Consider the following 20,707-nt stretch of genomic DNA (forward strand, 5'->3'; position numbering starts at 1 on the left):
AGGAGGCTTCAAATCCCTCATAAACTGTTCGTAAGAGATGTCGGGTGGCCTCCTCCATTTCTCGGATTAGGTCCAGGGCTTCGGAAGGGGGTTCCAAAACTTGGGACATGTCCTTTACACATTGGATCAACTCATAGATGCACTGTACTATGTAAAATTGATGATGGATGATTCTAGCTGCCAGCATTGAAGACTGGAAGGCTCGCTTCGCAAACTCATCCAAGGAGCGCAGGTCCCTCCCCGGGGGTGCCACAGAGTGAAGTTTGGATTTTTTGGCCTTAGCCATGGCGGACTCCACAACAATGGAAGCATGTGGTAATTGAGGGGTAGAATAATACGGGGACGGTTGCATCTTATATTTGAGGTCTGTCTTTCTAGACACCGCTGGGAGTGTGAAGGGTGTTTCCCAGGATTTTTCCCATGAGTACCTCGTGTGGGTAGCGCGGTGGGTTCTGATGGTAGGTCAAAAATCTTTGAGGCCAAGGGTGTCGGCACTTGGGTCCAGTACCTTTTGGATTTGTATGTTGAGTGCCCTGCCCATCTTATCCAAAAACTTTGGATATGTTAAGTCCTCTGGTGGGGAGTAAGGTTCCACAGGTCCCTCTCCGGGGTCGGAGGGGTAGCCCGTGGAGGAATCCGAGGACATAGTAGGGACCACCGGAGAGACTGGTCGAACGATGGGTTCTGGTGCGGGGATTGGGCCCGAGGAGATGGTTACCTGGATCTTGAAGGGCGACTTGTGAGTAGAGGGATGTGGAGATTGTCCATCCCCACTCGGCGAGGAACCACGCATATGGAAGGAAGCTTGCATGATCTCATAGAAGCCTGAGAGAGCCATGGACAAATTAAAGAAAGCCTCCTTTGTTTGAGGAGGCATTGGAGGGCGAGGTGATGCCGAGGGGCGTCCCGGTGGTACCACCGCTTTGAGGATGTCTGAGTTTGGCAGTGGTGAGAGGTTATGGGTCGCCCGGGTGCTCTTTGATAATTTTTGTTTTTTTCGAGAGGGGCTCCTGAAGCACCTCCCCTGTGGATCTGTGATGTGACGCGGAGGAGAGGTCTGAGAAAACTTGCAGGGATGGCGAGGAGGATCCCGAGGACACCGATGTAATGTGTGGGTGTGCCTCGCTCTCGGATTGGGACGACGACCCGGAGCAGCTTGGATGTGCACTAGTCGACACCCCCTGTTGTTTTTCTGCAGACTGCGTTGTCCTGTAAGCAGCTTTTAGTCCCGACATCGATGCCTGCATTGAAGGTGCTGGGAGCAGAAGAATTGGAGACAGCCTGTGTGTTCTCACTTGCTCGTGCGTTGATATGTGCTGCAGGTGCATCGATGATCGTTTTGTCGGTGTCGCCAATTATTGCTTCCTTTTATCATGCTTCTTCGCGGCGGGCACTGTCTTCGAGGTTCCTGTCAGCGCCGCGTCGAGCATCACTGGACTGGGTGCGCCGTGCGTTGGTGTCGATATGGCGGCACCGTGCGTCAGCGCGGATGAAGATGCGCCATGTCTCGGCGCCGATGAGGGTGCGCCCTGTGTATGCGCCGTTCGTCTGCGCCAGTAAGGCGCTTTGCGATGCATGCGCGCCATGCGCCTTGACCGAAGCCTTGGTTTGCGGCACGGGCTTCTTGACTGTACGGCTCACCAACGCCATTGACATGTCACGACCAGGATGGTCGGCGCATTTTTGGTCTCAGCCTCGAGGCCCGTCAGGCTTGGGCTTCTTCCGTCTCTCCGTGCCCGACTTGGATGTCGCCGGTTCCAACGACGACACTCGACGCATCTGCGGGGGCGTCGGGGCAGCCGGTCCCGGGGAAGATCGGGCCTCCGAGGGTGGAGCATAAGAGCTCTGTCGACGGTCTGTCAGCACTGTCATCTTTCGTGATGCTGACGACGCGCTCGGGGGGACATTTTGCCACACAGCGGGCAGGTCTGCATCGGGTGGTCTGGGCCCAGAAACTGATAACAGCGGTCATATGTCCATCCATGATGGACATGACTTTGCCACAGGGGCATGGTTTGAAGCTCGATGGCCATCCTCTATCTCTCCTACCGTGTTCTTTCATCTTTGGATGATTCTTGTCGTTTTTTGTAGTTTTTCTCTCTTCAGAGCTGAGAAGATCTGAAGCTCCGCATGCGATCCCGCACGTGGAAAAACAGACTGAGGAGAGTCGATTCCAGCGTGGGAACTCACGCGCAGCTTCAGAGCAAAGCTCTGACATCACTTTGAAACTCCACCTCCCGGGTCTGATTGACAGTTCCCATGACAGCATGGCTAATTCAGCCCTGCTATCGACGGGAAAGAGAAAGTTTATATTGACTAGCTCCAACCAGGATACCGGACACCTCCGGGTCCTGTCGGATTGTTGCTGCAAAAGGCTCTAAACTGAGAGCAAATAGTAATGTGGACAGCGGGCAACCCTGCCGAGTTCCTCGCTGTACCTTAAAGTTCTCTGTATAGCTATGATTAATCTTTAAACAGGCTTGGGGTGCTCGATAGAGTTCCTGCACCCAGGTAGAGAACTGACCCCCAAGACCCACTTTATCTAGGACCACAAATAAGAAAGGCCAAAAGACTCTATCAAAAACCTTTTCAGAGTCTAATGTGAGAAAAACTGTTGGGTGTGCAGTCCGCTGCGCACTGTATATCAAATAAATCAGTTTCCTAATATTATCTGCTGTTGTACGCCCTGGTATAAAACCCACTTGCCTCTCAAGCGAAAAACCAAAATTTTTCTAATAGTTTCAAGTCAATGTTAATGAGGGTGATAGGCCTAAAGGATGCGCAATTGGTAGGATCTTTCCCTGACTTGGGCAATAAAGTTATCCCAGCCACATTACCGATCAGTAATAACTGCCCCCCATCCCGGATATGATGCCAAGGGGGCTCTGAGGATATGGCGATATTTTTTTTATAAAAGAGTGGGGTATATCCATCCAGACCGGGGGCTCTGAGGATATGGCGATATTTTTTTTATAAAAGAGTGGGGTATATCCATCCAGACCGGGAGCCTTCCCCAATTTAAGGTCTTTGATGGCCCAGTCTACCTCATATTCGGAGATAGGTTTCCCCAGGATGTTTTGATCCGAATCGGAAAGCGTGGGTAGCGTTACTCCCTCTAGGTAGGCCTGGATATCTTTCCTGTGAGCCCCATCCTCAGAAGTATAAAGATTCTCATAAAATGCTTGAAACCGGATCCGAATAGCCCTCGGGTCGGTAAGCAATTCTCTGGACCTGGCTCTAATATGGTATATCATGGCCTTAAGGCTTCTGGTGCGCAGCCTGTTTGCTAAAAGTCTACTACTTTTATTATCATACTCATAATATTTTTGATGTAAAAGATCTAACCGATGCGCTATTGCTCCAGTGTCTAGGGCCGCTATCTCTTCTCGCTGCCGATTCAGTAGTCCTACCCGAACAGAGCCCGGGTTTTATGTTTGCTTTCTAACCGAGCGAGTTCTAGCAGTAGGGTCTCCCTTTGTTTATTAATTTTTTTATGGTATGAACCTATACTGATTAAATGCCTCCTAGTGACCACTTTCATACCTTCTCACAGAGATGTGGGACCCACTTCCTACCCATCATTCAACTCAAAATAATCTTCCAGGAACTCCCTTCACCCTTTCTTGATATGTTGGCAAGGTTAAAAAGTAGTCATTTAGTCTCCAAAATTTACTCCCTTCCTCCCCTCCATGGCCTACTAATGTCCAGAGGATAGGGGCATGATCCGACCAGGTAATGCATTCAATATCTACGGATCCCGTTCTGGCCACCAGGATCCTTAGAAATTAAGAACCAATCAATGCGGGTGTATGAATTATGTGAGTGTGAAAAATATGTGTAGTTCCGACTGTGTGGGTAGCATAACCGCCAGATATCTACTAGGTGACGATCTTTCAGCAGCTGTTTTAGTATTTTCCTGAGTTTCCCTTGGCCTGTTAAAGTCTGACTGGAAGTGTCTTTTCCTGGATCTAAGGAAACATTGAAATCTTCCGCTACAACTACAGGATCCCCTATGCAGCCCTCCAAACGCTTGTTCACCTCAAGCATCGTCTCTGACTGGAAGGAGGGAGGACAGTAGACACTAACACACACTAGGGGTGAATTATTCAATATAACCCGCAGGATCAAAAATCTGCCCTCCGGGTCCCGATATTGGGCCTTTATTTGTACCACCATATGATACGCCAACAAGATCCCTACCCCCCAGTATTTTTTATGTTTAGAGGCTGGGGCAAAATACTGAAAGGGGTATTTTTTGGCATGCAATAGTCGTTCATCACTACCCCTAAGGTGCGTCTCTTGTATAAACCCTATAGAGGCCTTTAATCTGTGCATTTCTATCAATAACATTTGACGTTTATATGGAGAATTCAGACCATGTGAACTCACCCATGAGTCTCATGCTCTCTCCCCCTTGCTCCGTTATGAGGAAACCCCTCCCCATGCATCCCCCTCATCAATGACCAGTCCACCGACTCTCTCCCTTCCCCTATCATCCAATCACTCCTATTATTAAATTCCCTATCTACGTCCCTCCCACTCCCCTCCCCTCCCCTCTTATAGCTACCATACCTGACCCCTGCCCTGTCTGTACCTTCTCCCACCCCCTCCTCCAACCCACCTAAAAGGTAGACTTCAGTTCTGGGCATATCTCTCCTCCTCTCCCTCCCCACGACCAATATGTTGCACACTCAATTTCAACTCTAAGAACACTAAACTGAATATCATTAACATTCAAACCCACAAACTTTGATTATATCAATGCATTCATTATACTCTTCAACCTTTGCTTCAGTGAACCAAACCTCCTAGCCCTCAGGATCACCCCCAGTGCTCCCATGCTATTATACTCAAGTCTCTATAGTGAGAAACTGGGGATGGAGAGCCGGAGTAGTGCACAATTGATCTGTGAGAGTACTTCCTCACCATTTCCTCACCAGGCAGGAGAAAATGGAGTCCAAGCCTCACTTCGGTTTATCCAAGGTGGAAGAATCATGGCTGGCAGAATGCCTTGTGAGGCGCTGCCCCCCTTTTCCTACTCGCTGCCACTTCAGAATGACGGGCAGGTTGGATCTCAGCACCTGAGTTTCCCCACGTGGTAATGTAATTCCTGCCGCCTGCAGAATCGGAACAGCTTCTTCCAGTGTTTTTACTTGAGAAGTTACGCCTTGAAAAGTAAAGGCTAAGCCCCAGGGGTAGAGTCATCTATATTTAATGTGCTCCGCTCGGAGTGTCTGGGTGAGGAGTTGTAGAGTTCTCTGATGGCGTAACGTAGCAGGTGCTAAATCCTGAAAGATCTGCAACTTGTGCCCTTCCCAATTAAATGGCCTGACCCTGTGTACACAGCGCATGATGTCTTCTTTGATGAGAAAGCTGTGCATACAAGCAATGATATCTTTAGGAGTATTCCGGCGGTAAATTCCCAATGCTCAATGAGCCTTCTCTATTACAACGTCCACCGGGGCTGCCTCTTCCCTATTGTCCCCTGGATTTGCTGTCAGCAAAGCATGACAAATTTTTCGCACCACCGCCATGGCATCCGCATAGGCCTGGATCTCCGGGAGACCCCGAATTCTGATGTTTGCCCTCCAGGATCAATTTTCCAGATCTTCCGTTTTTAAGACAGTTTCTTCCTGGCAGGATTTTAACTCAGCAATTTCTTCAGTAAGGTCAGATAACTGTGTTCCGTGAGTTTCTATCGTTCCTTCTGTCTCTTCCACCCTGTGGCCAAGCTCCCGCAAATCTGATCGCAATGTTTCAATGTTGGCCTGCATATTTTCCTTCAAGGAGCGAATCTCAGTCCTCAGCCCTTCAAACCATGCCTGAAAATCTTTCTTTGTCAGTGTCTTGGCCGACGCCACGGAGGTCTGTTGATCCTGAGCTGCCACATGTCCCACTGTATCCGGTTCCGCTGATAAAGCAGCAAACCTTGATCCTCCCGCCTCAAAAGAAAATTTCGCCAGGTCAACTGTTTTCTTTTTCCCGGTCATCATCAGGGAGCTGCGCCTCACCCAGCTCTACATGTGAAAGAGAGTGCTGCTCAGGGCGCTGAACGTGAACTGTACTGGTGGATCGCAGGGAGGAAGAAGAGGCCGGCTTAAGCGCCCATCCTATCTACTGACATTACTCTCTGCCATCTGTCCCCCGGTGAATATTATTAATTAAGGAGGGTTTGGTGGGTATGTATAAATATGAGGAAAGAGACTGCAACAAAAACCCCAAGTGGGAGCTGTTCTTTCGGGTCACAAAGCAACTGCCCGGAGTTCTTCTATTCACAGTTATAGTTAAGGAAGTCATCCTTGTGACTTGTCCCCTGTGAATAATGGTTCTCACTTACTATGGAGCGGAGACAAGAAATCCAGTGTCAAAGTTGCTGAGCTGCTGCCCCTCTGTTAGTATAACACCCCCCCCCCCTCCCAAATGATGATCAGGTACAGAAAGTCCTGGGTTGCCCACTCTCTCCATCCCCCCACCTTGCCACAAAAACCTCTCGGTCTCTTTGTTGTTTCCTTTGCCTGCATTTGCAGTTGGTATTTTAATTGTAAAGTTTATATAGGTCCTCATTGTCTCCTATTTGGGCTGAAGCCGCAGCTGCGACAGGCTGATGCGTGCACGTGGCTAAAATGGCTGCCAAGAGGGTCACAGGGCAAATGGTGCACTTACCCGCGGCTCTCTTGTCCCACAGTAAGCAACGCTTCTGTCTGTTCCCGGATTATGGTCTGTTAAATTGTTGTAGATTAAAATGCCGTCCACGTCTGTCCAGACGGTCACCGTGGGGAACAACAGAAAGTTAATGTCAGCAAAAAATAGCCCGCCATGAACTGCACTGAGCTTCCCTCTCGGTCAGAAAGTCTGTCCTGCCATGAATGGCCCCTGTTGTGCAGGAGGTACGATGTCCCACTGAGCAGGATTTTAATAAAGCCTGTGCCCCGGGGAAGGTCCGCAACTTTCGCCTGATGGGAGCTGAGACCGGAGCCTTACTTTATTAAAGTTTCCCTGGCAAGATGGTGAGCTGGGGAGGGGCGGAGGAGGCTGCAGGCTCCAGCAGCTCTCCTGATGCACGGTTTTCAGCGTTCCGCTTCTCTTTTCTTTATAGTTTTATAGGCAGCTATTCTTGCCCAAACCTTATCTGCCGCCTGAGACATGATTTTAAATTATTTTCCAGCAAAAGGAGAGGGTCAGAAGAGAGCCAGGACCGGAGCCTCCACCACAAGCAGCCATTTCCTCTCGTGGCGAACAGCATCCCGTCCCCCCCCCCAAAACATATTTTAAAGTCATCATCTAGCTAGGTTTTCCTCCATTTATGCCTTTGGTTCTGTGACTATCTTCCTTGTTTCTTTCAACCTTTCCAGGTTTTCTCTCTATCTTCTTCTTTCCAAGATCCTTTCTACTTTTTGAATGCCCTTATCTCTTCAGCCACCTTTGAAAGCTATACTGTTCTCTTTATTTGCAGTTCTAATATAAATATTTGTTGCCCTTACAATGACTCCTTTTAAATTGGAGAAATTACTTACCTGATAATTTCGTTTTTCTTAATGTAGACAGATGGAGGGTACTCCTGATAGCAGTTGGAGGGTACTCCTGATACCAGTTGGAGACAGATCAGATTTCTATCTGACGTCAGTCCTAGTACATATACCCCAGCAGGAAGTGCTGCTCTTCAGTATTCTCCTTGAAAAGCAATTGTGGATATATTTGTGACTGAATACTTGTATAACTTGATTAACTTTATAACTTGGTTAACTTGATTAACTTGAACTGGTTGAATTGGTTATAGCTGGAGACCGCCAGTGCCCTCAACCAAGAAACGTCGACACCCGGTAGGATGGGTGTCCTAATTGGAGGGAAAGCTTGGCTTACCCGTGAATAACTCACTCTCGGGGATGTCGCCGAGAATTTCATGAATGACGGCAGCCATGGGTGGGATGCTGAGTCCATCTGTCTACACTAAGGAAAACGAAATTATCAGGTAAGTAATTTCTCTATTTCCTAGCGAGTAGCAGATGGACTCAGGACCAATGGGATGTATAAAAGCTACTTCCGAACCGGGTGGGAGGCTGTCCAAGGCCCACTTAGTTTTGCCCTTGCAAATGCTGTGTCCTCTCGAGCCTGAACATCCAGGCAGTAGAACCTGGAGAAGGTGTGGATGGAGGACCATGTCGCCGCCCGACAGATCTTGGCGGGTGACAGCATATTGGTTTCCGCCCAGGACACTGCCTGGGCTCTAGTGGAATGGACCTTGACTTGCAAAGGTGGCGGCTTGCCTGCTTCTACGTAGGCTGCCTTGATAACTTCTTTGATCCAGCGGGCTATGGTTGCCTGCAAGGCCGCTTCCCCTTGCTTCTTCCCACTGTGAAGGACGAATAGACTGTCCGTCTTTCGTATGGATTCCGACCTTTCCAGGTATCGGACTAGAAGTCTGCCAACGTTGAGGTGGCACAGGCGGTGAGATTCTTCCAAATCCTTATGCTCATCTGGCGATGGTAGCGAGATGGTTTGGTTGAGATGGAAGTGAGAAACAACTTTGGGGAGGAAGGACGGGAGCGTGCGTAACTGGATGGTTCCCGGAGTGAGTCTGAGAAATGGCTCCCGGCAGGACAGTGCTTGTAGTTCGGAGATATGACGGGCCGAACAGACTGCCATCAGGAAGGCTGTTTTCAATGTTAAGAGTCGGAAGGACAGGCCGTGGAGAGATCTGAAGGAGGCTCCTGCTAAGAGGTCTAGGACCAGGTTGAGGCTCCATAGAGGCACCGGCGACTTTAGGGGTGGTCGGATCTGCTTGACTCCCTTCAGGAAGCGGGAGACATCCGGGTGAGAGGCTAGGCTACCGTCCTCACTCTTGGTTCCGTAGCATGACAATGCGGCCACCTGTACCTTGATGGAGTTGAGAGACAATCCCTTCTGTAGGCCGTTCCATAGGAATTCCAAAATCGTGGGAATTTTGACTAAGCGTGGGATGATGTCGCGGTCCTCACACCAGGCTTCAAATACTCTCCAAATCCTTATGTATGTTAAGGATGTAGAGAACTTGTGTGCTCGGAGCAGAGTGTCAATTACTGCCGAGTATCCACTCTTCCTCAGGCGAGTCCTCTCAATGGCCAGACTGTAAGAGAGAATCGAGCTGGGTCCTCGTGGAGGATTGGCCCTTGTTGGTGCAGATCCCTGTGTGGCGGTAGCGGGCTCCCTGTCAGTAGCCTTCGCATATCTGCATACCACGGCCTTCTTGGCCAGTCCGGGGCCACTAGAAGTACTGGTCCCTTGTGGTGTTCTATCTTGTGGATGATTGCGCCCAATAGGGGCCACGGTGGGAAGGCGTATAATAGAGTATCCTGTGGTCAGGTCTATACCAGGGCATCGATTCCCTGGGACTGAGGTTCCTGTCTGCGGCTGAAGAAGCTGGGCACTTGGGCGTTGGACCAGTTTGCCAAGAGGTCCATGGTTGGTGTTCCCCAACGGCTTACTATCAACTGGAATGCTATGGTCGACAGTCTCCATTCTCCTGGGTCTAGACTTTCTCTGCTGAGATAATCCGCAGCGATGTTGTCTTTCCCGCTATGTGGACGGCCGAGATCTCTTGAAGGTTCGCTTCTGCCCACGTCATTAGGGGGTCTATTTCCAGAGACCCCTGTTGGCTTCTGGTTCCTCCCTGACGGTTGATGTAGGCCACTGTTGTGGTGTTGTCCGACATGACTCTGACTGATTTGTCTCGGAGTCTGTGACCGAACCGTAGGCAGGCTAGTCTGACTGCCCGTGCTTCAAGGCGATTGATGTTCCATTCCGACTCTTCTTTGCTCCATTGCCACTGGGCGGTTAGCTCCTGGCAGTGTGTTCCCCATCCCGTAGGTTGGCGTCTGTGGTGAGTAGGATCCAGGTTGGTGAGGACAGCCTCAGTCCCTGGCTCAGATGGCCTTCTTGTAGCCACAATCGTAGTTGAGTCCGAACTTTGTCCGGGAGCTGGAGAGAATGGTGTAGTTCTGTGACCGCGGGCTCCATCATGACAGTAGAGAGCGCTGTAGGGGTCTCATGTGAGCTCTTGCCCATGGCACTACTTTCAGTGTGGATGCCATGAGGCCGAGGAATTGGAGGTAGTCCCATGCTGTGGGACAAAGCTCGTTCAACAGGGTTCGCAACTGGGTCATCAGTTTTGATCTCCTTGTCGGTGTCAGGATGACCTTGTCTTGTTTGGTGTCGAATCAATCTCCTAGGTATTCTAGGGATTGGGAGGGCTACAAACAGCTCTTGTTTGTGTTGACCACCCACCCGAGGCTCTCCAGTAGAGTTTTGACTCTGTTGGTCGCCTGATGACTTTCCTCTGGGGATTTCGCCCTGATCAGCCAATTGTCCAGATAAGGGTGTATGAGGATTCCTTCCTTCCTCAGTGTTGCTGCCACTACCACCATGATTTTGGTGAACGTCCGGGGTGCTGTGGCTAACCCAAATGGCAGTGCCCGGAACTGGTAGTGTTAGTCCAGGATCATGAAGCGAAGAAAACGCTGATGCTCTTGATGGACCGGAATGTGCAGGTAGGCTTCCGACAGATCCAGGGATGTAAGGAATTCTCCCGGTTGTATCACCCTTATGACTGATCATAGGGTTTTCCATGTGGAAACGAGGGATCTTCAGGTGGCGGTTGACCGACTTGAGGTCCAGGATGGGCCGGAACATCCCTTCTTTCTTGGGAACGATAAAATAGATGGAATAGTGTCCAGTATTTATATGTTGTGAGGGCACTGGTGTTATAGTCTCTAAGGAGAGTAATCTGATCAGTGTAGCTTCCACTGCCATCCTCTTGGAGGGGTCGTGGCAGCGGGATTCTACAAACTTGTCCGGAAATCCAGATAATATCCCTCTCGAATGATGGCTAGGACCCACTTGTCCAAAGTTATCTCGACCCATCTTTGGTAGAATAGGGCAAGTCTGCCCCATATGGCTTCTTCCCTTGGACGGGTCAGCTGATTTTCATTGTGGGGTATGGCTGGGACCTGGCCCTGAGCCGGCTCCCCTTTTGTTGTGCTTGTTCCGAAAGGACTGGCTCCTGCCTGTGGGGCGAGCCACTTGATGTGTGCTTCTGTATGGGTTGAAGCGTTGTGATCCTCTGCCCCTAGAAGTTCTGGGGAAGGGTCGCTGGTTTCTCTTATTCCTGTCCTCCAGTAGCTGCGGCAGTGGGGATTCACCCCATTTGTTGGCTAACTTCTCTAGTTCGCTTCCAAACAGGAGGGTTCCCTTGAAGGGCATCCTTGTGAGTCTTGTTTTGGACAATGCGTCGACCGACCAGCTTTGGAGCCAGAGTTGTCTTCTGGCCGCCATGGTGGATGACACGCCTCTAGCCGCGGTGTGCACCAGATCAGAAGCAGCATCCATGAGGAATGATACTGCTGGTTCCAGGGCTTCCCCGGGAGTGTTGTTCCTGGTCTGTGATAAGCAGGCGCGTGTCACCACGACACAGCAGGCCGCGATCAGTAGACACATAGCAGAGACGTCAAAAGACTGAGGATGGATTCCAGACGTCTGTCTTGGGCATCCTTGAGTGCTGCTCCTCCCTCGACTGGGATAGTAGTGTGCTTCGAGACCGCGCACACCATGGCATCCACTTTTGGACATGCCAGGAGATCTTTGGCAGTGGGGTCCAGAGGGTACATGGCTGCCAGAGCCCGGCCCTCTTTGAACATAGTTTCTGGGGCTTCCCATTCCAGGTCAATTAGTTGCTGGGCAGCTTGTAATAGTGGGAAATGGCGGGAGGTCTGACGGGAGTCCCTTTAATAGTGGGTTCGTCTTAAATTCCCCCGAGGCACTTGTGCCCGGGATAGCAAGCTCTTTCAAGCTGTGTGTGACTAGGTCTGGAAGCTTGTCCTTGGGGAAGAAACGCCTCATGGTTCAGTTCCTGGGGGGAGTTCCCCTTCCTCCAGGGGTTCTGAATCGTCGTCTGAGTTGTCCGTGTCCCCGAAGGTGGGGCTTCTGGGCAGTGGAGGCACTTCTCTGGGCATAGAGGGTCCCGGGATGTTGAGGTTCTCTGGCGGAGGCTGTGGCCGTGTTATAGGAGGCCCCGGCTGCATGTGGACGAAGGTATGCAGGCCTTTGAATAATTCCACCCAGGAGATAGATGCTGGGTCTAAATTAAGAGGCGCTGTGTCACTGGGGAGCCCCGTTTGAGGTAGGCTCCCGCTGGGGGACATGAGGTCCGGCGTACTCTTCGATAAGCTGGATCCAGGCACCGGCTGGGGAGGGCCATGGGCTGAATCCCCCAGAGCCTCCTCGCACTATACACAGGGCCATGGCCTCCTCATGCTGCGCAGCTCTGATGTGGCATGCTGGGCAAAGGCCCTGAGCCTTGAACTTCTTCTCCGGTGGTGACAAGGCTTGTGCGCATAAAAAATACAGGGACCTGGTGGCCTAGTTATGCGCTCCGGTGCGTCGAGGTCGTGCCCGTAAGTTGGGTGCGCGCTCAATAAGATGCGCGTGCCGCTGTGCGCATGGGCCAAACTTATGCGCCTGGCATAGTAGGCATGTGGTTGTGCACGTCGCAATGCGCTTGCAGATGTGCGCACAAGAGATTTGTGCGCACAAGAGATTTGTGCGCACGGCTCGCCTCTGTGCGCATGGGTCAGGATGGCGGACAGGGCAGCAAACAGGTTAAGATGGCGACGGCGACCATGCGGCCAGTATGGGGGACCACCTCGGAGGGTCTCCACATGGGAGGACCCCCGAATCTGACCGGGGCCTAGCCCTGCTAGGGCTGATCAACCAGGTGGCACTGGCGCTGGCTGGCGACCTATGCGACTCTTCGTACCTCGGAGACCGGAGACTTTAAAGACATTTTCTACCTTACCTTGTCTCGGCGTCTCCCGGTCTGATTTCGGGCGGTCTCCGGCTGTGGGGGGGGAGTGGGAAAATACCGCCACGCTCAAAGTTGCACCCGCTGCGTCTCAGCCTCACCCTTTGTCAAGGGCTAAGTCCACGCCGAGGGTCGGTTGCCGGTCCGAGGCCAACCTCCGAGGGATCGCGGAAATCACCTCGGGAATTCTCAACTGGGGGAGGCACCCAAGGGGTGTCACCGCAGGAGAGTGGGGCTCGTCTGTAGAGGTAAGATTTCTTGTTTTGTGTTTCTTTAGTAAATTACTGTGCGAGCGTGCACAGAGTCCCAAACTGTTATGGAAACAGAAAATACTGAAGAGCAGCACTTCCTGCTGGGGTATATGTACTAGGACTGACGTCAGATTGAAATCTGATCCGTCTCCAACTGCTATCAGGAATACACTATACCCATTGGCCCTGAGTCCTACATGCTAGGAAATGACCTATTTTATTTTATTTCACCTAGTTCTTCCTACCTTGCCAGCACTTCCCTTAGATACTTCCTCTAATTTTAACAAAAGTTGGCATTCTTAAAATCCAGAACCATTTCCATTGTGTGACCCACTTCTGCCTTTGCTTACTATTGAATGTAATCACGGACATTCAGGTATTAGAAATACTAACCCCATTTGTAAATACAAGGTCCTGTATTGCCCCCTGTTGCGACAATCGCTGCCCGACGTCTTCACTCCGCCCTCTTTACCTCTGTGGCGACTCCCTCCAGATCTGAAGGATGGCTGGCTGCCGCAGCGTCTCCCTGCCGTCTCCCTTCAGCGTCCCTGGACCAGCTCAATGCTGCAGATCCGCCATGTTGCCTGAAGCCTAGGGTGCGCGCGCTCCGAGTGAAGTACCAGCAAGGGCGCGAACCTCATGGGCGTCTCCCTGAGATGATGTCATCCGCTTCTGATAGTTAAAGGTCTCGGATATCGCTATCAAACTGAGTTAGCATGGGACAGGATAGGATAAGGTTTACCCTGCCTAAGCTACTCTGCCTCCTCGGACTTACCAGAGGTACCCGCTCCTCGGGGGCCTCGCTCTCTCTTGCTTTTCAGGTTACAGACAGGAACCGGTACTTGCTCCTCGAGTGCCCTCGTTCCTATCTGCTGATTCTCTTCTGCCTGGAAGCCTTCACTGTCTACATCATTGTGAGTTACCATCGCTCTCTCAGAGCTTTCCCTGGAACCAGGTACTTGCTCCTCGAAGGCCAATCCTTTCTAGCTCCTGAGCTCCCTGAGACCAATATGTGAGTGTTGTCATCTAAGTTCTGTTCATGAACTCTGCAGCTTTTCATCTCCTTCAACCCCCAATGCCCCTGGACTTCCTGTCTCCAAGAGGACTCTTTCATCCTGGATTTCCCATTGTATCCAGTTCTGTTACAATAAGAAGTCCTAAGCCTTGACCGCTTCTCAAAGGCTCACCAGGTTCAGGCCATGGCGGTCTCCATAGCCCTCCTGCATGAGGTTCCCATCCTGGAAATATGCAAAGCTGCAACTTGGTCCTCATTGCACATATTCACATCCCACTGCTGCCTTGACCAACAAGCTGCTGTGGACGCTTGGATGGGCAGGTCCATTTTTGAGTCAAGCACGATGTAAGGAGACTGTCCGCCATATTGAGCGCACTTCTCTGCGGGGGGGGGGGGGGGGGGGAGGAGGGAATACCTCCTCCAATAACTCCTCTGCGCTCAACACTTTCAGATGGGGACTCCCAGACAGGGCTAATTCATCCCTGCTTATCTATGGGGGAAAAAGCAAGTTTGCTTACCGTAAACAGTATTTTCCGTAGATAGGATGAATTAGCCATGCTGACTTGCCTTCCCAGACAGTCTCTACCTACTTATATGTACTCTTTGAAACGGACTGAGGCAAACTGGGAGCTGCACGGGAAACCACATGCAGGTGCATACATAAAAAATTCTATGTACTTGGAGAAGCTCTGCCTCCTGGCCGCCCGGAGGACATCCCCAGACAGCATGGCTAATTCATCCTGCTATCTACAGAAAATAGCATTTACAGTAAGCAAACTTGCTTTTTCCTGCAGGGTTCTTATCATGCTTGACTCTATGCCATATTTACATATAGTGCACCTCTCCACCAATTTGATCTGCTTTATCACATAGATATAATTTATCTATGGTATCACAGTGTCCATTGGTTATCCTCCTTCCACCACATCTCTGAAATGCCTATAATGTCTATATCTTCTTATAATGCCACACATTCTAACTCACCAAGCTTATTCTTTAAATTTCTGGCAATTGTTTATAGACATTTTAAAGTGTGTTTTTTATTTATACTTTAATTTGTCTTTGTATTCATAACCTGTTTACAAATGGTTCATGCAGTTTAAAGTCATTCACATCTGGGTACTCTGTCTATGTCCATCTGGACTCCTTCAGCCTTAAACATAACCTCTCCCCTGGGATATTCTAATTTTCCTGTTTTGCAAGCACACCAAACCATGCTCTTCAGAGATAATGTTGGCTTTCTCCTTTTTAAATGTTAGTGCCAGCATCCAGGTTTTAGTCTGCTTAAGGTGGAATAGGCTTCCCCTTAGAATGTTCCCCATTTCTTAACAAATTTAAAACCATCTTCCTTGCACAATCATCACAGCCACGCATTGAGACTCTGGAGTTCAGCCTGCCTCTGGTGTCCAGCATGTGGAATGGGGAGCATTTCTGAGAATGCAAAATGAGTGGGATTGGATGGGAGGTAAGGTGGTATGGCTGGAAATCAAACTGACTAGTTACCCAGGAATCAGTACTCTCACCTTTTTCAAAGCAAGTAAGCGACCTTTGCAAACTCACTATTCTAATACTTACAAATAGTAACCTTTACTAACTCAGAAAATTAATCAGTCTTTTCTCCCTAAATACACATAGGGGCGGATTTTAAAAGGAGCGCGAATAGCCTACTTTTGTTTGCGCTCCATGCGCAAACAAAAGTACGCTGGATTTTAGTAGATATGCGCGGAGCCGCGCGTATCTGCTAAAAACCTGGATCGGCGCGCGCAAGGCTATGGATTTTGTATAGCCGGCGAGCGCCGAGCCGCGCAACCTACCCCCGTTCCCTCCAAGGCCGCTCCGAAATCGGAGCGGCCTCGGAGGGAACTTTCCTTTGCCCTCCCTTCCCCTACCTAACCCACCCGCCCGGCCCTGTCTAAAACCCCCCCTTACCTTTGTCGGGGGATTTACGCCTCCCGGAGGGAGGTGTAAATCCCCGCGCGCCAGCGGGCCTCTTGCGCGCCGGGCTGTGACCTGGGGGCGGGTACGGAGGGCGCGGCCACGCCCCCGGACCGCCCCGGGCCGTAGCCACGCCCCCGTACCCGCCCCCAAAACGCTGCTGACACGCCCCCGAAACGCCGCGACGACCGGGCCCGCCCCCCGACATGCCCCGGACACGCCCCCCTCGGAGAACCCCGGGACTTACGCGAGCCCCGGGGCTCTGCGCGCGCCGGTAGGCCTATGTAAAATAGGCTTCCCGGCACGCAGGGCCCTGCTCGCCTAAATCCGCCCGGTTTTGGGCGGATTTAGGCGAGCAGGGCTCTGAAAATCCGCCCCATAATTCTTAACACAACTGCAAACAAATACTATCTTTAAAAACTAAAATACAATATACATTGCCAGTAACCCTTTTAATAATTTATTTTTATTTTTTTAGATTTTACATGTTCTTTCTCAGCAAGTACCTTGTGAGCTGATGAAATTAGAGTTAAATATTTAAGGCAAGATGTATTGAAGGGTTTTTCCCAGTCTGTGTCTAAGAAAAATAAAATCTTACTACATCTGCTCTTAATTTTTGTAAAGTAAACATAGCTGCCATGAAGCAGGAGCATGAAAATCCAAAAATGTTTCCTTTTCAAACTTTATCCATTTTTATGCCCTTTGTTTGTTTGTAGTCTTGGCTTTAAAAAAATTAAAAAAAAGTAATGTGTTAGCCTTTAGCTTTAAGATAGTTTGAGGCCAATATTGAAACACTACTTAGCTGGATAAGACACTTATCCAACTAAGTAGATAACCAGATTGTCAATGGGCGGAGATTAGGTGGATTAGGGCAGCCCTAATCCAGTTAACTGTGTTAGTGCGATATTCAGCCTTAACCGGTGAAGTAAATCAGAAAGTTAGACCTGATATAAAGCCAGATTTATCTGGCTAAGTCGAGACTTAAAACACGTATATTCAGCAGCATAGCCATGCTGCTGAATACCCCATTTAAGTTAACTGGATAAGTTTCTTGGAAGTACATTTTCAAATGGCTTAGGTGCCTAATTGTGGGAGTTCTACTCCTAAACTGGCCATTTTGAAAATGTATGGTTGAGAAGCATAGCGCAGGCATGGAGGAAGGGGTGAGTAAAGTAAGAACATGCAGAGAGGGAGGGGAAACAGTGGATGGGACTTGGAAGGAAGGAGCAAATCATGGAGGGAGAGATGGTTGAGAAAGATGCATGAAGGAACACAGTAGATACATTGAGGGGAATGTGCATGAAGCGAGGAGAAAATGGAGCTGATGCATAGAGGAGGTGTGATGGATGAAGATGGGCATGAGGAGGAATACTGGAGGAAAAAACATGCATAGAGAGATATGTGTAGATGAAAAGGAAGATTAGTGGAGATGATGTTGGGAATGTATAGACTGGAGAAGGGAGTAAAGAGGATATATTAAATGATAGAGAAGATCAACCTGAAGTGGAGGTAGATGCGAAGATGGGCAAGAAATGCACACAAGCTTTCATAGGAGGGTGGAGAAAAGGGAACAAAAAAAACCACTAAAAGGAACAAAAAACTAAAATCGCAGAGGTTGGAAATTTTATTTTTATAAATGAAACAATTGAATACTTTTTTTTTTGGCATATTAAGCAATATCAAAATGTATGCTGCTTATTCAACTGTGCTACAGAATCTGAAACTGAAGAACTGGATTTTATAACTTCTGAGCTGCTGCAGGAAAATAAGAGCCTTGCATGAAGTCCATCCCTCTGATTAGCACTGTGTGCTGCCACCTACCAGTTCCCAAAACTCTAGAAACATGGATACTGCTATGTCAACCACCTAGAAACCTTTGTAGGTAGCTTTAAACTAAAACAGACAAAGAGGCACATGCTGTTTCATAACTGCATTGGTAATTCTATGGGATGTTAATGCAGTACTTTTTTCACTAGAAAATTAAGACTAAATGAGTCCTACTAGAGGATAGTTCACAAGGAATAAATAAGTATGAGACAGAGGATCTGTGTAGTATGGTAATTTAGAAATCAGTTTAGTGGTTGAATGGATATTCCCTTTTAACCTGTTTCCTTCCCCATAAAGCCTTTTAAGTGTAAGTCCCTTTTTAATTATTTTTGTTAAATATTTTTTCGTGAAGTGACATGTGACAGTGTAAATGCTTCCATAGCCACATTAACTAGGTTTGTTAAATTTGTTAGTAAAAAGACCTTGAAATGAGTCAAGTTTAATAGAAACATGCTTAGAACAGGAAGCATTTTTCTTCAAAGTTCTCCCAGTCTCCTATCCGTATCTTTTTCCTTCATAACAATAATAATAATCTAAGTTTACAATCATGGCATGAAAAATTCTAAATGTAAGTATATACTCAATACTTTGTGATGCTGGTTAATTTTTGCTCCTAGGTAAATCTTTGTTTTAATGTTAGATCATTGTTCTGAAGGCTGTTGGTCTTACTAAAGTTTTAAAAAGCATGTCTTAAAAGTATAGCACTGGTGAATAATTAAATGTGAACTTATGATTTGGTTTTCATGATCATGTTTTGCTGATCAGTAGTTAGGATAAAACTGCAGATGTACTGTGATTTAGCACTTTCTTCATTTGAGCTGTATTCTTACTACAGTGGAGCTCTGAAATCGTATGGGTGAGCAAGCTGAGTATGAACTTGTATAATTGCTGCTTAATCCTCTGTGTGTACTTTCTCTTTCATAGGATGTCAGAACTGGCCAGAGGACAGATATTAGAGGGTCTTTTTATGTGAATGTTTTTTTTTAAATATTAAAATATATGCTTATTTAAAATAAAAGTAGCTAAACAGGATATTGCACAGTTTATACATGCCCCTATTTTCTGCCACATTGTTTAAGTACAATATCCAATATATTCTACCCCATTGACTTCAAGGACATTGTACTCTAGTTGGATAGTAGATAGTGATTAGGTTTATTATGAGGCAGAAACCGGTTACTGACTTAATACTAGAGGTTAGACACTGATATAACTTGCAGAAGATGGTGATAATGGCTGTATTCTGCAACAGATAAAGGAGTTCATCTCTATCATGTTTTTAATGTAACAGCAAAATAACCATTTTGTTTTCTATTTTTGTTTTTTTTACTTAAACTTATCATTTTGGTAATATTGGGGCTTTCTTCCAGATGTCAAATGCAGTCAACCCTCCAACCCCTGTTAAGGTAGTCTTTTCTGTTTGGCAGAAGTTGGATTGACACTGATAGAGAACTTAATGTTTGGGATATGAAGCACAACATTTGGGATAAAATAGTTTGTTTTGAAAAAAGGTTGTTTTCTTCTTCCAACAATTATATAAGGCACTGTATACCCATGGGGAGTATTTCAGCTTACCTAACTTTTGGCATCAACTGGTGCTTCTTATAACCTAAGGCCACAGGTTTAGGGATAAAATTGTGTTTTTCCTAATGTTGAATCTGAATTGACTGGGATGATCTCTGCTGTTTGTGAATCACTCTTCACCAAGTAGCCTTTGTAGTAGGCCTGGGGGAACCATGAGTCACCCTTACAGCTGGAGTAATAACTGGAGATATAAGGGGGTGTGAACAAAATGAGAGTTAAGTAAAAAAAAAAAAAAAACCCAAAAAAAACCACACTAACCCTTCCCCTTTATTACATAATAATTTTTCTAGTCCATGAAGTTGGCATATTGCCATTTGTCCTTTTAAAAGTTGTGTGTTGGTTCTTGCCATTGTTTTAAAGAAAACAAAAAAAATAAGTGGCCAGACTTACTAAGACCTTTGTTCCTACAGGTGCAAAAGAGGAAAATCCTTAGTAAATAGAGCCTTTGGTATGATTTCTCAAGAGAACATAGAAACACAAGACCTTAGTTTTGATAGGTGGAGGAGGTAAAGTGAAGGAGCTGTGCAGCCCAGATATTTCATCTACTACCCTTATTCAGAAGACTTCATCTTCCAAGTTGCTGCTCATTCTAGTGTTAAACAGGGTACAATATGTTATGTAATGTATAAAAAAAAAGTTTTCATTAATTCGTGACTATTTTACTGTATGAGAACTTACTGCCTTGTATTGTTTATAATAGCCTGTGTACTACCACACTGATGTAAATGTTCCAAGTTTTCAATGATGCATGTTGACAGTTAGGTCCTAAAAAGGATACAAAACTGTGGTGCTAACTCTTCCAATTCCAATGGTGCTTCTGTGGATGCTAACTGCACATATGCTGAACAAAGCTTGAAATTTAAAGTTCTCTCTCACATCACTATATGTTTGTAATAATAAAGTTCAAAAATTTTAATAAACTTGAATTTGTTTCAAAAAATTGACAATCTTAATAAAAACTGTTTTACAGTATATGTGTATCTTCCTTTTGGGGCTTTTTGGATTTTTTTTCATTGAAGAAAGCAGCTCTGTTTCTGTACAACAGCACACTTTTACCATGCTCAGAACTTGAAACACCTATGTATTCAAGCCAGGAGATCTGTAATATAGAGGTAGATTTTAAAAACATATGCGCGCGCGTACTTTTGTTCGCGCCACTGCTGCGAACAAAAGTACACCAGATTTTATAAGATACGCCGAGCCGCGCAGCGGATATTTAACAAAAATCCTATGAAAGAGAAAGTTCCCTCAGAGGCGCAGAGC

The 20,707-nt window shown here is 47.7% G+C and overlaps 1 long non-coding RNA gene across 1 annotated transcript in view; it reads left to right on the plus strand.

The window, feature by feature from the left end:
• Positions 1–20,380, plus strand: part of LOC115091779 — a 50,839-nt gene extending 30,459 nt beyond the window's left edge. Inside the window, exon 3 of the long non-coding RNA XR_003856814.1 lies at positions 19,855–20,380. This is a non-coding gene — a long non-coding RNA (uncharacterized LOC115091779). The remainder of the gene's footprint in view (positions 1–19,854) is intronic.
• The last annotated feature ends 327 nt before the right edge of the window (positions 20,381–20,707 follow it).

Source organism: Rhinatrema bivittatum, chromosome 1 (assembly GCF_901001135.1).
Source record: "Rhinatrema bivittatum chromosome 1, aRhiBiv1.1, whole genome shotgun sequence".
NCBI classification, from domain to species: domain Eukaryota; kingdom Metazoa; phylum Chordata; class Amphibia; order Gymnophiona; family Rhinatrematidae; genus Rhinatrema; species Rhinatrema bivittatum.